This window comes from Rhinatrema bivittatum, chromosome 2 (genome assembly GCF_901001135.1).
Source record: "Rhinatrema bivittatum chromosome 2, aRhiBiv1.1, whole genome shotgun sequence".
Classification (NCBI taxonomy): Eukaryota; Metazoa; Chordata; class Amphibia; order Gymnophiona; family Rhinatrematidae; genus Rhinatrema; species Rhinatrema bivittatum.
Genome location: NC_042616.1, coordinates 800,591,659 through 800,608,721, shown reverse-complemented (window position 1 = coordinate 800,608,721; position 17,063 = coordinate 800,591,659). Strand labels below are relative to the sequence as shown.

The window sequence follows — 17,063 nt, the reverse complement described above, 5'->3', positions numbered from 1 at the left end:
GCTTTCGCATAATAGGTGTTTTAATAGATTCCCTGTTTTGCACCCTATTTTCAGAATGATTGTACTGTGCAGAAACTGCAGGAGCTCGTTGTATAAATCAATGAATGCAATTTGTACAGAAAGTGATTACACAAGGAAGGCCCTTTTATTTTTCCCTTTCTGTGCCATCAAAAGTTCCCATTGGGCATTGGCGCTGGGAGGGCGTGGACCAATTTTTTGCGGCACATAGCTTGTGCAATTAGGGAGATTATGTATTTAGCATATTTTTAGAGCGCTTTACAAGAAAAAATACACATAATATCAAAGTAAAAACATAAAATGACATACATAAATATACTTCAAAAACTAAAATGGGAGGGGTGGCAGAAGTTGGTTTGTTTACTCCTCCTCCCCCGACCAAAAAGGTGTTCCATTGGGCTTGCTAAGGGGGAAATGTAGCACTACCCCACAGTTTACAAAATCCAACCAATTCGAACCTGCAACCCTCAGACCGCGGCGGACGGGCCTCTCAGTGAACCATGGGCCCAAATCGATTGAATCTGGGGCGGTTAGACGCTGGACCGAGTTGGTAAGCAATTTCTTTTATAATCCCTCCTCTTTTCTACAAATTCCCAGTGTTTTCTTCCAGTCCGAAGGAGAAAAAAAAAATTTGCAGAGGAACCACCAAACCCACGCACCCTTCCTGCTTCAGCTTCGCTGGTTTCTTAGCAACCGCCCACTCTCTCTAGCGTCCCTTTCCCTGCCGCTTGGAATTCTGGGAGATGAAGTTTACGGCACATGATTTCCCCGCCTTCGCGTTCCGCCGCGAAAAAGCAGCTCCCGCCCCGCGCCTTACTAGCCCCAGCCTCGCGCATGCGCGTGACCTGAAGCCAGGGTGAAAGAGCGCGAGGGCGACGCAGGCGGACCGAGAGAGGGGTTGGTTGTGCCGGCTGTTTTGCGTGTCACGTGATGTTTGGGTTTTCCTCTCCCCTCCCCGCTCCGTGTTCCACCGCCGGCCCGGTGCTTCACCGCTGCAGGTAGGGAGTGGCGGGGGAGCAGCGTCACCTTCGAGCCGGGCTGGGTAGGGAGGGCGCTTTCTCTGGGGTTATTGGGGTGGCAGGCTTCCCTCGCTCTCTTTCTCCTCCCTTTCCCTTCCCCCCGTCCATCTGCAGAGGTGGGTGGGGAGCCTGGAGATCTGCTCAGCTATCTCTGGATAAAAAAAAAGCGCTGTGTCCGACTCCAGGGTAGACCTCCCCCCCCCTAAGAAGCATGGGGGTTGAATGCCGCTGCTCCCTCCCCCTGTCCCCTAACTTTGCAAAGCTCTAGTTCTTTCCCCACCCTCCCTTGCAGGTCGTGCCTCAGCGCCCCCTTGAAATGTGGGAGCTGGCGTTCACACTGTACCTGGCTCAGGCCTGCTCAACGGTGAAGCAGTTGCTTAAAATCGGGAGGGAAAGGAGAGCTCTGAGTATGCATGAGATAGGTTTGTGTGCATATCTGTCCTTTGCGTGTTCACTAGGAATATCCTGAAAATCCAAATGATTAGTATCCATGGGGCCTGGAGATGTTTCTATGCACATCTGTAGTTCCATGGAGGCAACTGTCTGTGTGCATGAAACAATCTACCAAGAGAGGTTGTGGGGGCAATAGAATAACATTGAGCCAGTCCCAGGCTTGAAGGATGCTTCGTATCTATTGCTAATGTGTGCAAGCCATAGGATAAACATGAGTTGCAGAATTACAGTAGAGGAGGGACCTGAGAAGAAGGCAAGGCCATGGAGATGTGTCTGGAATGTCAATAGCCATGTGCTTATTTGAAAAAGGGATGCATGATCATTGTTTCATTAATTCCAAGTGAAGACAGGGTTAGTGTCATTCATTCCTGGAAGCTGCAAGTCATAGATGAGACTTTTATATGGGATTAACTGTGGGCTTCGAGTGGCACAAACCAATTAGGTTTTCAGGATGTCCATACTAAATATTGAGATGTAAGAACATAAGAAAATGCCATACTGGGTCAGACCAAGGGTCCATCAAGCCCAGCATCCTGTTTCCAACAGTGGCCAATCCAGGCCATGAAGAACCTGGCAAGTACCCAAAATCTAAGTCTATTCCATGTAACCATTGCTAATGGCAGTGGCTATTCTCTAAGTGAACTTAATAGCAGGTAATGGACTTCTCCTCCAAGAACTTATCCAATCCTTTTTTAAACACAGCTATACTAACTGCACGAACCACATTCTCTGGCAACAAATTCCAGAGTTTAATTGTGCGTTGAGTAAAAAAGAACTTTCTCCGATTAGTTTTAAATGTGCCCCATGCTAACTTCATGGAGTGTCCCCTAGTCTTTCTACTATCCGAAAGAGTAAATAACCGATTCACATCTACCCGTTCTAGACCTCTCATGATTTTAAACACCTCTATCATATCCCCCCTCAGTCGTCTCTTCTCCAAGCTGAAAAGTCCTAACCTCTTTAGTCTTTCCTCATAGGGGAGTTGTTCCATTCCCCTTCTCTGTACCTTCTCCATCGCAATTATATCTTTTTTGAGATGCGGCGACCAGAATTGTACACAGTATTCAAGGTGCGGTCTCACCATGGAGCGATACAGAGGCATTATGACATTTTCCGTTTTATTCATCATTCCTTTTCTAATAATTCCCAACATTCTGTTTGCTTTTTTGACTGCCGCAGCACACTGAACCGACGATTTCAATGTGTTATCCACTATGACACCTAGATCTCTTTCTTGGGTTGTAGCACCTAATATGGAACCCAACATCGTGTAATTATAGCATGGGTTATTTTTCCCTATATGCATCACCTTGCACTTATCCACATTAAATTTCATCTGCCATTTGGATGCCCAATTTTCCAGTCTCACAAGGTCTTCCTGCAATTTATCACAATCTGCTTGTGATTTAACTACTCTGAACAATTTTGTGTCATCTGCAAATTTGATTATCTCACTCGTCGTATTTCTTTCCAGATCATTTATAAATATATTGAACAGTAAGGGTCCCAATACAGATCCCTGAGGCACTCCACTGTCCACTCCCTTCCACTGAGAAAATTGCCCATTTAATCCTACTCTCTGTTTCCTGTCTTTTAGCCAGTTTGCAATCCACGAAAGGACATCGCCACCTATCCCATGACTTTTTACTTTTCCTAGAAGCCTCTCATGAGGAACTTTGTCAAACGCCTTCTGAAAATCCAAGTATACTATATCTACCGGTTCACCTTTATCCACATGTTTATTAACTCCTTCAAAAAAGTGAAGCAGATTTGTGAGGCAAGACTTGCCCTGGGTAAAGCCATGCTGGCTTTGTTCCATTAAACCATGTCTTTCTATATGTTCTGTGATTTTGATGTTTAGAAGACTTTCCACTATTTTTCCTGGCACTGAAGTCAGGCTAACCGGTCTGTAGTTTCCCGGATCGCCCCTGGAGCCCTTTTTAAATATTGGGGTTACATTTGCTATCCTCCAGTCTTCAGGTACAATGGATGATTTTAATGATAAGTTACAAATTTTTACTAATAGGTGTGAAATTTCATTTTTTAGTTCCTTCAGAACTCTGGGGTGTATACCATCCGGTCCAGGTGATTTACTACTCTTCAGTTTGTCAATCAGGCCTACCACATCTTCTAGGTTCACCGTGATTTGATTCAGTCCATCTGAATCATTACCCATGAAAACCTTCTCCATTACGGGTACCTCCCCAACATCCTCTTCAGTAAACACCGAAGCAAAGAAATCATTTAATCTTTCCGCGATGGCCTTATCTTCTCTAAGTGCCCCTTTAACCCCTCGATCATCTAACAGTCCAACTGACTCCCTCACAGGCTTTCTGCTTCGGATATATTTAAAAAAGTTTTTACTATTAGTTTTTGCCTCTACAGCCAACTTCTTTTCAAATTCTCTCTTAGCCTGTCTTATCAATGTCTTACATTTAACTTGCCAATGTTTATGCTTTATCCTATTTTCTTCTGTTGGATCCTTCTTCCAATTTTTGAATGAAGATCTTTTGGCTAAAATAGCTTCTTTCACCTCCCCTTTTAACCATGCCGGTAATAGTTTTGCCTTCTTTCCACCTTTCTTAATGTGTGGAATACATCTGGACTGTGCTTCTAGAATGGTATTTTTTAACAATGACCACGCCTCTTGGACATTTTTTACTTTTGTAGCTGCTCCTTTCAGTTTTTTTCGAACAATTTTTCTCATTTTATCAAAGTTTCCCTTTTGAAAGTTTAGCACGAGAGCCTTGGATTTGCACACTGTTCCTTTTCCAGTCATTAAATCAAATTTGATCATATTATGATCACTATTGCCAAGCGGCCCCACCACCGTTACCTCTCTCACCAAGTCCTGTGCTCCACTGAGAATTAGATCTAAAATTGCTCCCTCTCTCGTCGGTTCCTGAACCAATTGCTCCATAAAGCTATCATTTATTCCATCCAGGAACGTTATCTCTCTAGCGTGACCCGATGATACATTTACCCAGTCTATATTGGGGTAATTGAAGTCTCCCATTATTACTGCACTACCAATTTGGTTAGCTTCCCTAATTTCTCTTAGCATTTCACTGTCCATCTCACCATCTTGACCAGGTGGACGGTAGTATACCCCTATCACTGTAGTCTTTGCATAAACTGTCTCCATGTCATTCAGATACATCTCATGAATATTTGACCCTATCCTTAAAAACTCAACAGATTTGTGGTATTCAAGGACCGGAATTCCATATCCTGGATTAACCCAATAAATCTGTTACTGGCTTTTGAGAGCTATGCGCCTTTCATGGGGTCAGTGAAGAAAAAGTATAGTTAAACTGGGTGTAAGCAGCACAGGTTGCATGTATATGTTGCATGTATATGTTGGTGAATGAATGTTCTGAAATCCAGACTGGTTAAGGTCTTGTAGGACTGGGTTGGAACCATTGAGTTATATGTTGTATTTCAGGGAATGAGACCATAGTGTGCCACAGTTTCAGGGGGGTCCATCTGTATTAACAAGTGAGAAAGCCAGTATCTTTAAGTCCTTTTCTGTTTGTTCAAAAGTGTTTGAACATCTTAATTTCAAATGTTTTACGTTCTTGTGTAGTTGTGAAATTCTCTTTTCATGGACGTGAAACTGCGGAATGGTCTGACTTCACCGTCAAACACAATGTTTATTTAAAAAGATTTCTGACCAGCATAATCACATGTTCTAAGCAGGGTACAATAAAAGCATAAACATTAATAATACAACCACACATAAAACATCATTGGACAGCAATAAAAATAAATTATAGTCTGTGTGAAGGTGTTGACCTACAACCAGTGCTGTTGTGTATAACAAACCAAAGAAAAAGCTGAGTACTATTACGTACATCAAAAGGGTATTGAAAATACCATGCTTTTTAGCTTCTTTCTAAAGGTTTCAGACATTTGATTGCACATAGATCACTAGGAAACAAATTCCATAACATAGGCCAGCTATGGCAAACATCCTATCTCTGGTTTCAGCCAGTCACACCTACAGCATACAGGGTATGTCTAGAGGCAGTTAAATGATTTGTGAATTTTCAGTAAAGCATTAACACAGAGTGGAGCATCGCTACGGAAAGATTTATGCACTAATACAAGAAGCTTAAACTTAATACTTCTTCAGCCTATGGGTGTCCAACATAAAGTGCAGTGAATCAGTGTACTATGTTCTATGGAGCCCACACCCATCAATACTTGAGCAGCTGAGTTTTGGACCATCTGCAAGGATCATAAAACTGAATTCAGTAGACCTATGTACAGTGAATTGCAGTAATCAATGCCTGCAGTACTGAATGGAAATCAGTTGAAGATAGGGCTTCAATTTTCGCAGTACACAAAGCTTGAAAAAGATGTCTCTTATTGCAGATGTAAACGTATTCGGGCCGAATACCTTTGGGTAGGCGCTAATCACTGAAAGTAAAATGTGCGGCTTGGCTGCACATTTTACTTTCTGTATCACGCGGGAATACCTAATAGGGCCATCAACAACATAAGAACATAAGATATTCCATACTGGGTCAGACCATGGGTCCATCTTGTTGCGGGCGCTATTAGGTTCGGCAGATTGGACGCGCGTTTTCGGCCCCTTACTGAATAAGGGGTAAGGGAAAATGCGTGTCCAGTGGCGGGTTAACGGTGCGCTCCATTAGAGCGCACTGTACTGTATCGGCCTGATTGTGAGCTTAACTGCTTGTCATGAGATGCATGTCCAGTCCTGGTTATGTAGCAGAATGCATTAGGATGTGAGGTGGAAGACCAGTCGTAGAGTAAGATCTCTTAATGATACGGAGTTAGGTTGACAATACTGCAAAGAATACAGAATCCTCTCACCCCTTGCTGCGACTGCTACCAAAGCAGTCGCAGCAAGCTTTCTGCTGTTTTGGATCAGATGATATAATATCCACAATTGGAACAATGTATATGTCTTTGTATGTAGATTTAAGTATACATTTTCTCAAGTTAGATTTCTTTTTAAAATAGATGCCGGAAGACCAAATTGACCCATCAGTCTGCCTAATTGAGGCTCTTTCACTTTAAATAAATGAGCATATAAATTCCCATATGGAGCCCAACAACCGCCCCCTTCTCGTCTTTTACCTGTCCTGCAAACTATTTTTACCATATCCATCCCCAAGCATACCCGAAATCCGTTAATAGTTCTGCCCTTTACCACTTCCTTGGTAGTCCATTTCGGGCTTTCTCATTTTTTCAAATTTGATTCTTCAAGAAAGATACTTAATCCGGCGTTCAGGCCCCTTCTGTGTTAGCCTGCTATTGGACGTGCGTTTTCCCTTACCCCTTATTCAGTAAGGGGAGGAAAACGCGCGTCCAACCCGCGGCACCTAATAACGCCCTCAACATGCAAATGCATGTTGATGGCGCTATTAGGTATGCGCGCGGGATACAGAAAGTAAAATGTGCAGCCGAGTCGCACATTTTACTTTCAGAAATTAGTGCCGAGCCAAAGGTCGGCGCTAATTTCTTCAGGCACTGGGAAAGTGCACAGAAAAGCAGTAAAAACTGCTTTTCTGTGCACCCTCCTACTTAATATCATATCGATATCATATCGATATCAAGTCGGAGGTCCCGAAGAGTAAAAAAAAGTAAAAAAAAAAAAAAAAAAAAAAAAATTTGGATTCGGCCCGCGGCTGTCGGGCCGAAAACCAGACGCTCAATTTTGCCGGCGTCCGTTTTCCGAGCCCGTGGCTGTCAGCGGGCTCGAGAACCGACGCCGGCAAAATTGAGCGTCTGCTGTCAAACCCGCTGACAGCCGCCGCTCCATTTATTTATTTATTTATTTATTTATTGTTTTATATACTGACATTCGAACGAGATATCACATCGGTTTACATATAACTAAAACAAATAAGACATGACCTGCTTATTTTACATTATAACATGGTAACTTTGTAACATGGTAACAGGAAGGAACGAACAAATGACTATACATGGTATTTGATGAGAACGAACAATTGACTGAACATGTGGCTAACTTACAGGTCGATACAGTAACGTGCAGTTAAAGATTTCCCGTCTGTAACGAGCTGGGAGCGCACAATACAGACGAGTAAGGCGATCCAGCAATACAGTCTCCAGTTTCACGCGTCCTTAGCGCTTCCTGAAATAGACTCATAACCCTTTCCGCACCCAGCATGTAAATGATGTGTAAATGAACGAATTAGCTGTATAATGAAGGAATTAGCTATTCCCCTCCAATACTGTAATGGGCGCTGATATTATCTCCTTAGTAACCCGCTGTTTTGCCGCGGCCTTAACATGTTAGTTTACCGCCTCCCCCTAGTAGGAGTTAGGACTGTGAGTCTAGTAACAAATCCATCGACACCACTTAAGATACTCAAACACAATAAAAAACAATTAAAAAAAAGCGATAAAGAGATGATCGAGAAAATGTAATGCTGTGGGACACATAAAACCTGTCAGAAAAAAAAAAAATTTAAATACCTCTCACTTTCCGAATCGTGCGGTCATCCAGGCAGCGGCGGGAGCCGGAGGGCCGCGTGGGTCCAGGCGGCCGGCGGCAGGAGCCGGGTGTTCCATCGAGGCCGCGGGCGGATGGGCGCGTGTTTAATCGAGGCCGCGGGGGCGGGTGGGCGCGCGTTGGTTTCGGGCGGGCGGCAGCGGCGGCGGGATCCGGGTGGGCGCGTGTTTAATCGGGGCCGCGGGCGGATGGGCGCGTGTTTAATCGAGGCCGCGGGGGCGGGTGGGCGCGCGTTGGTTTTGGGCGGGCGGTGGCAGCGGCGGCGGGATCCGGGTGGGCGCGTGTTCAATCTAGGCCGCGGGCCGGGTCGCACAGGCGCGCATTCATTCAGGCGGAGGAACCGGAGGCGAAAGCGGCCTCCGGCAGCCCCCACCGGCAGTGAATGAATGCGCGCCTGTGCGACCCGTGCGATTCGCCCGCCTGAAACCAACGCGCGCCCACCCGCCCCCGCGGCCTCGATTAAACGCGCCGAACCGCCCGCGGCCTCGATGGAACACCCGGCTCCCGCCGCCGGCTGCCTGGAGCCACGCGGCCCTCCGGCTCCCGCCGCTGCCTGGATGACCGCACGATTCGGAAAGTGACAGGTATTTAAAAATTTTTTTTTTTTTTTTTTTATAACATTCAGGTTTTTATATTTTTGGTTTTTTGTTTTTTTACACTTCCTGGTACCTGTCATTTCAAATGTCATTTGAAATGTCATTTGAAATGACAGGTACCAGCGCAACCCATTTTACTGTATAGGCGCTGTACTCAGCGCCTATACAGTAAAATGGGTTGCGCGGGCATAACCCTTCCCTATCGCTTCACAGCCGCGGCATGCATTTGCATGCAATTAGAAGAGAGTATCGGGGAGTTAGTGAAGAGAACTGTGCGTGCGGGGAGGAAGGGTGCGCCTGACACTGCCGCACTGTTTCTACCACGGCCTTACTGTATCGACCTGTAAGTAGCACGATCTACTTATTTACAATGTAAGAAGGTAACTGCTAACGACGAGGAAAGAGATATTTACAGGAGTGTTCTAAAATTGCACTGCGGAGATGCTGTAAAGGATACTATCTAAGGGATTCTTTGGAAAAAAGATGTGTGGAGATTCTGGAGGTGGGGAGGGGAGGGTGAGAGGAGAGGAAGTGGGTAAGAGGGAGGAGGGTGAGTCAGGGAGAGGGAGGGGTTGTGGGTGGCTGTAGAGGGGAAGTTGTTTTCAGGGAGGGTTGTGTGCGGAGGGGGTGAAGTTAAGTATCTGGTGGGAAGGCTTTTCTGAAGAGCCAGGTTTTGAGTTGTTTTTTGAATACTTGAGTGGAGGGTTCATTTCGGAGGGGGGGTGGGAGGGTGTTCCAGAGTGCGGGGCCCGCCATGGATATGGCACGTTTGCGGGTTGATGAGAGGTTTGCTGTTTTAGAGTTTGGGACAGCTAGGAGTCCGGTGTTTGAGGACCTGAGGTTTCTATGTGTGGAATGAGGGAGTATGGCATTGTTTAACCAATTCATATCATTGTTGTTTATCTTCTTATGGATGAGGGTGAGGGTTTTGTACTGAATTCTTTGGTTGATGGGAAGCCAGTGAAGCTCTTTTAGTGTGGGAGTGATGTGGTTGCATTTTTTTATGTTTGTTATTGACCTTGCGGCGGCGTTTTGTAGTAGTTGAAGGGGTCTGACCTTCAACTGACCTTTTACCCAGATCTACCGCCGGACCTAATTTAAATACTGAATTGCGCGCACCGGGAGAGCGGGTGTTCGCCTGCTCTCCCGCAGACTTTACTGTATCGGCCCGTTAGTTTTGTAATAATCCCCACACTTACCGAGGCTGGTGTCCCAAAAAAAAAAAAATCCAGCCTCTCCCTGTTCATTGAAGTTTGTGTTTTAATCGTGGTTCTTTCATGCAGCTCGCCCTAGCCGCCTTGGAAGTCTGATGCTGATGCACCACTGCTGTTAAGGTTGTGATTGCTGCTCTGAGCAGGTTACCCAAATATGGCATTGCCACTCAGCCTCTGGCCCAGCCCACGTTTTGAGTTACTTTAATTTTAACAGATACTATAAATGGCCGATCAAACTGGCCGCATGGCGGGGTGTTGCTGTAGGTCAGGGGGGACCCCAAACGTTTCAAGGGAAGGACTGCATAGGACAATTCAGATCACTTGAGAGGGCCAGAGGCCCGGGAATGGTGTGTTCCCTGAGTTTTCTAAATGGAGGGGACAGGAGCACCATATCTGGCCTTTTATTGATTTGAAATGCTGGGGAATTTGGGGAGTACCGGGGGGGGGGGGGGGGGCAGTGTTCCCAGGAGTGACGGTAATTTTGGTAGATTTCTTGGAGGATGGCATCGATACCACATTCCAGGGAACTCGCACCCTTGTCTTCCCCTGCATTTGCCCCTCCCCCCCCCCCCCCCCCCGAGATGTAGGTGTGTGTGTGTACATATGTGTGATACAGACCCTCACCATGTACTTCCCCTATTTTACAGCTCACCCCTTCCCTCCATTCATTTACCCCCTCTTCTTACCCTTTCACTCCATGTCCACCCTGTCATTAGGGTGACCACCTGATTCCCAGGTCAACAAAATCCACTCATCCAGTTCTGGTTTTGTCCAGTTGCATGAATTGTAGTTCTGATTTTCATATCGACCTGTTTGGTCAAGCCGGGGCGAGTTGGCAGCCCTGCCTCTCACGAGAGACCAGGGGACCCTAACCTGCAGCCATGACAATTCCCCCTTTTATCCCATTCTGGCAGCCTAATCCTTTTTTTTTTTCCCTCTTCCTACCTTGCTGAACTACTTTCCCTCCTTCGGTGCTGCTCTTAGTGATAGCAGGTCCTCCCCAACGCATCCTGCATGCTGGTCTCCCCCCCCCCCCCCCCCCCTTTCCCTAGCTCTTCTCAGCGGCGAAGGTGGGTGACACCTCTTGTGGTCAGCAGCAGTAACACTCCCTCCTCTTAGCGATGGCAGTGCTAGCAGTGGCAATAGCAGCAAATTTCGCAGTGGCGGCAACAGTTCCTTTCAGCCCCTTCCCAAATCCTGCTGCACATCTTGTTAATACAAAACCACAAATAGTGACATATGTAAAGTTACAAACTTTATTTATTATAAACCCCAAAAGCTCAATACTTAAATATTCTCCACATCACCCCAAGGAATATTTATCTAAAATCCCATATTAACTCACACAATATTTACTCACACACATTCATACCACACACTCACACTCATTTATATATCTATTACCCTCCAAAATTTAAAAAATGTCTTCTACATACAAAACACCGCTTACATATAAATGGAAATCCTCTTTACATTACAATCTTATACTAATTTTTCCAACATCAATTTGTTCATAAGCAGAAAGAATACAATTCCACAGTTTTTCTTCGTTCACAGAACGGAATTCTTTGATCACTTCTTCATTCCCTCAACATGTTTCGCCTTGTCACAGGCTTCTTCAGGGGAAATTCAAAGAATATCCTACTGCTTAGGCATTTCCCACGTATTCCCATGCAGGTTTCTTCTACAAAGATTCAAATGAATTTCAATTAAAACAATACTTCAAGTCTTTCAAATTAACAATTTCTTTTTTTAAAAACCCATTATCCCTTTTTTACCTTATGCATCCAGAAAACTGGCATACACAGATATGTCCCGGCTTTTTGTTCTCCAACACCTTCAAAGGGAGTCACCACTCTCTCGGCACTAACGCGCCGTTTCCTTCTTGTTAAGGCATCAGCATTTAAGCCTCTCTTTCCCCCCCCCCCCCCCCCATTCCCCAGCTTTGTTTTCTTCTTAAATGCCATCGCTTGTGTAGGCCAACAGGAGCTAAGTCGGGAGGAGGAAAACTTTGAACCTGGGGTGGAAGCTGCTTGGGGGTTGGATGCTGCCCAGAAAAAGAACAACACTGTGCAATCAGAGGGGCGCTGGGGGCAGTGGGACTTAGCGGGCCGGTTAAAATGTGTTTGTGGGCTGGATGTGGCCCTCTGGCCGTGGTTTGGGGGAGCCCTCTAGGGGGGAAAAAACCCCCCCAGCTTGGTCAACAAGACGAGCAGAGATGGTGCCCTTTTCTGGATTATAGCAAACAGCGCTCCATATTGGGGACGGGAAGGAGGAGGAATGCGGATGGGTGAATGTGCGGGGAATGGTTTCCCCTGTTTTACAGTGCAAGCAGCACAAAAAGGGATTGAATTAGCAGAGAGAATGAGAAACAAAAAGGATGAAATTCACAGCTACATTGTGTTAAAGTGAGATGCAAGTGATACAAATGTGTGGTGTAGTCTTTATTCCCTGCATCGCTGATCTGGTGGGAGGTTTTTTTTTTTTTTTTCCCCCTCTCACCGTCCTGATACAAATTACTTCCAAAAATGTCGTTTCCTAATAGGATGAAAATCCTCCTACACGATCTGTCTTTTCCGTTAAGAGCAGGAGTTTGCTGTAGAAGATGGTTCTGCTCTACTTTCTTTGAATATTCTCTCTTCTCCCTGCCCCGGAGAGTCTAAAAAAAAAAATAAAATTGAAATGTGTTCACATTGTTGGTGCCTTTCTGCCTGCGTTGAACGCATGACTTGATGTGTGCAGAAGATGCTTTTCATGTTTAGAATCCTTGATGGGGCTGTTGGACCACAGCTTGGACTCTGTCCCGGAGGGGAAAGATCCCAGTGGAAATCTGCCATTTTTACCTTGCCCCAGGGGATTGTGGCGAGTATTGAAATGGTTTGCCCCGCTAGTGATAAGATTGTGATTGGGCATAACCGAGATGTTACATAAGTGTACCTTTTGTGCATTGTTTTATGCAAATCGGTATAGCATTTTTTTTAAAACTTAAATCTTATCATTTAAATCTTATAAAGATCATTTACAAGACAAATATAACAGTAAGAAAGAGACGAAAACATAAAGTTAAATGAAACATTACATTATCTAGTCCACGTTAACAAAGGGATGCTGAAAAAAGGCATGCATTAGGAAAATATGTAAATATCATACTAAAGAGAGAGGAGACAATTACATACAATGCTTATAAGCATCTCACCTCCTCTCATTCTAAGCCCAATATTAACCTGCTTCTTTATCGCTCAGGAACCTAATGAGGTGATCTGGGTTAGAAAAAAAATGATTAGATTGATAGCATTTACAGGGGTATTTAAGAAAAAAATGTTTGGTTACATGCTGTCGTTTGGAGAGGAGTGAAAATATTTATCAAGGGAAAAAAATCTTTTTTTTTTTTTTTAAATTTCCCAATGACCTGCAACTCTCTGTTTTAACAAGAGAAGTTGTTTCCTTTTAGCTTGAATAATAGCAGAAATATCAGCAAAAAGATTGAATTTTCTGGCCATAGAACAAGAACTATTTAAAGAGAAAATATCTGCGGAATGCCATGACCTTATCTCTTTCTAAGCAAAACACCAACAGGGTAGCTCCTACAGCAGTACCGTTCAAGGAGGATTTCAGAAGAATAGATATACCTGCTTCATTGCTGGTTCAGCCGATCTAAAACCCCTTCCACCACGTTAACATTGTTTTCATTTCTAGGAAGATAAGTATATAATAGATACCAAGGGAATCTTATCACTTGCATAACCCACAACCTCATTCAAATATAGTTTTTAAGCATTTCATAAGCTGAAAGTAAGCAGGTCATTGGGGGAATTAAAAAAAAACATAGATTTTTCCCTTGATAACTATTTTCAATTCTCTCCAAGCGATTGCATGCAACCAAACTGTCTTTAATAAAGTCAGATCTCAAAACCTGTTTGGCAGATAGCACAGATTTAACTCGAGACAAATCCTTCTCAGTTGTATCCAGTCTTAAATCCTATTCTTGATATTTTAACAGAGTCCTCTGACATTTTACCCATTCGCTTATTTACCTGAAGCAAAGATTTCTCACTTCTCAGAACCACCCACCAAATGTCCATCAAGGAAATATTAGGAGCCGTAGGTTCCACAGGTAACTCTTCCCCAGAAGTATTGGCCCCTCTTACCTCATTTGTCAGTTCTTGAGATAGATTAACAGTTACTTATGAGCTTATGGCTGGGTTCTCCAGGGTCCCAAAAGGAGCCTCAGAAGAAAACCTCTTAGAAGGGGGCTATAGGAATTAAATGGATTCCCGTCTTCAGCCTCTGTGAGTGCCAGCTCAGCTTTTAAAACTCGAGGCTGCATAGGTAGTGAGTTAAAGCCTGGGCTACAGGAGGAGGCTTCAGATAAAAGAGCCGCCCTCTAAAATGCCCTGAGCTATTGGGACAGATGAGTGTGACGCTCCATAGGACCCAATGTCAATGATTAAAAAGGGTGGAGTTTGCCCTTTCCATTTTCTCCCCATAAAGTATGATGTCAAAAGGAAGAAAAGCTCTCAAGGGGCCCCTTAGGTGCGTGGCTTCAAGTGCGCTGGTGGCGTTACGCCTCAGGTGGGCCACTTTTCAGATGTCCCCTGGCCCTCTCAGATGATGCCACAGATCCAGTAAAGGAGGAGGAAGGGTCTAGACTGCCGGCATCCAACCAGGGTCTCCCAACTCATTCCTCGCCTCAAATAGCAGCGTCCTCCGGTATATCATTTTAATAAACGGTTCATCTAAAGCAGTACAGAATATTTTATTTATTTATTTATTTTTAATTTTTATATACCGGAATTCCTGTATACAATACAAATCAATCCGGTTTACAATAAACAATAAGTTACCCTGGTTGGAGCGGTCCGACCTGGGCTTATTACAAGGAACATTGAAAAGTAACAATAAACTATTTAACATTTAACATTTTCATACATTATTCGTATTTTGAAACAATACGTGTGTTCAACTTTTTACAAGGAACTTTGTATAGTGACACCGAGCCACCAAACGCCATCGTATTCTGAAGATAGTTAGTGGAATAAACATTGCAAATTAACAGTTGGATAAAGATGATCCATGTTATGTGGATTGACTGGGTAAAGACCATGTGCATAATAGTTGCAGTGAGATGGGAACAAACTAGGAACAATTTATTCTAAGGTATACAAAGGAGTAATAATAAATAAGTATACAGTTATATAGTATATGATTAATGACTGTTAAATAAAATTGCGAATAAGAAAGTATATAAAATTATGTATCTATGGTGTTAGTGATACGATGCAATGAATGGATCAGAGAAGAAGTCAGAGAGGGTGCCTAGTTACATTCTGGGAATTGGAAAGCTTGCCTGAAGAGCCAGGTTTTTAACTTTTTTTTGAACTCTGGTAGACTGGGTTCGAGGCGTAGGTCTGGTGGGAGAGCATTCCATTGGTGTGGTCCCGCAGTTGAGTGCTCTTTTTCTTAGTGTTGATTTTGCTGGAGCTGCGACTAGGGTGCCTTTGTAGGCGCTTCTGATGGGTCTGGAGGATAAGTGTGGACGAAGTTGGGTTTGTAGTCTAATTAATGCTTTTTCTGATGGAATTTTAACTGGTACCAGATTCTATAGTACAACTCATGCTGGAAGTTAGCTTTAATACCGTGCATCCACCTGTTTACAGAAAATAACATTTTGATCTGACAGTTTCTTCCTCCTTTTTTTTGGGCTTCATGCTAAATATAAATCAGTCCTATTGGGCTGTGATACCTTTAGAATTTTATTCACAGTTAACCAGGGTGGTGGTGGTGGTTTTAGTTTTTCTAGGTCAACAAGCAGAGCTGAATTAGTCATGACATGTGGGGAGATTTCATCTGGTAGCACTGAATGGACCTCTCTTAGCTTGCAGAGCTTTTGGTCTACTGAGCATGTAAGGGAATTTCTGCCTGGGTGTTGCCTCATGAGCCCCCTTAGTCTGTTTTCATCTGAATACCAACATGGAAGTGTACCCCTCTCGTTCTTGCTCTCTCGTGCTCTCTTTCTCTGTTTTTTTGTGAAAATCTTAATTTTTTGTTTCTTTAAAGTTGCCTTGCAGCTTCACCAGCCCCCATACAGCACTTTTCAGTGTTTATGAAAAAAAAGAAACTTTTTTTTCCCCATCTCTGATGATAAGAAATCTACGAGTGGGTTGAAGGACAGTATTTGTGGTAGAAGAATGTCCATTACCGATGGACATGACCTCTGCTACCGCTGTCTGGAACTGGATTATTTCCAGGCCAGCTATGGATGGAGGTCTCTGCATACCCAAAAATCGAAGGCTTTGAAAATGGAGGAACTCTCTATATCTCTCAGAAGCTTCCGTCAGTCTTCCTCTCCAAGTGCAGCCTCGTCTGCCTCCCCAGGACTTGAGTTGAGCAAGAGCTCCTCAAATATCTCCCTCATTGGCAGAACAGGCTGAATCCTTGGGGATCAAATAAGCAACATATGTCAAAGAAGAGGCACTATTCTGTGGAACAGCTGGTAAGCGAAAGGTATCGAGTCTAGGGTGCATCAGCACTGTCTGTGCATAGATCCTCTGCATTCAATATAGTGAGCCCGGGAAAGTGAAAAGCATTGGTCCTCAGTGTCTTTTACCATTAGAGCAAGTTGTTCCATTGTTGACGCATTGTGCTGCAGTGCTTCCAACGCAGCTGTATGCTGACCTGCAAAGAACTTTGACAGGAGCAGAGCAGGATATGATACCCCTACCCCCACCAATTACTAGAGCCCTTACACCAACAACATTAATGTAACAAAGGCAAGACCTGGAGACTCCAGATCCCATTTGTTCTCTGGTAACTCTTGCATCTAACTGGCCTCCAGTTCAAATTTTGCGGAGCCAGAAGATGTGCAAGACTCTATTCTGGTATTAGAAGGTGATGTTCCACCACCCATGCCAGAACAAAGGGCACGTTAGCCCCTCAGCCAGATAGCAGAAGTAATTCTTAGCCACCAAGGAGGTAAAGAAAAAGAAGGGTACCTTCCAACCTCTCCAGGTTTGCTCCCATGAGGAGGAGTCCCATTATTCCCGCTTCAGGTGGCTACTCTTATCAGAACCATTGCGAGGTGCTTCTAGGCCGCAGCATTCACTTACAGCAGATTCCAGCCAGTCACAGGATGTCCACCAGAAGTAAACCCTTCTGAGACTATCAGGGACCCCTCATCCATCACTTTCCTCATTGTCTGAGTCTTGGATCAGGGTTCCCCACTTCTTTTAGGTTCTGAAGAGGGATCGACTGG

At 44.3% G+C, this 17,063-nt stretch overlaps 1 protein-coding gene across 5 annotated transcripts in view; it reads left to right on the top strand.

Moving 5' to 3' along the window:
* The first annotated feature begins 467 nt into the window (after nt 1-467).
* The window catches only part of LOC115085754, a 1,125,639-nt gene continuing 1,109,043 nt past the window's right edge, over nt 468-17,063 (top strand). For 4 of the 5 annotated variants that reach the window (XM_029592132.1, XM_029592131.1, XM_029592126.1 and 1 more), the window contains exon 1: nt 851-1,016. The gene's annotated coding sequence lies outside the window, so the exon portion shown is untranslated. Of the gene's footprint in view, nt 569-850; nt 1,017-17,063 lie in introns of those variants that run through there. The other variant, XM_029592129.1, reaches the window with a different exon arrangement.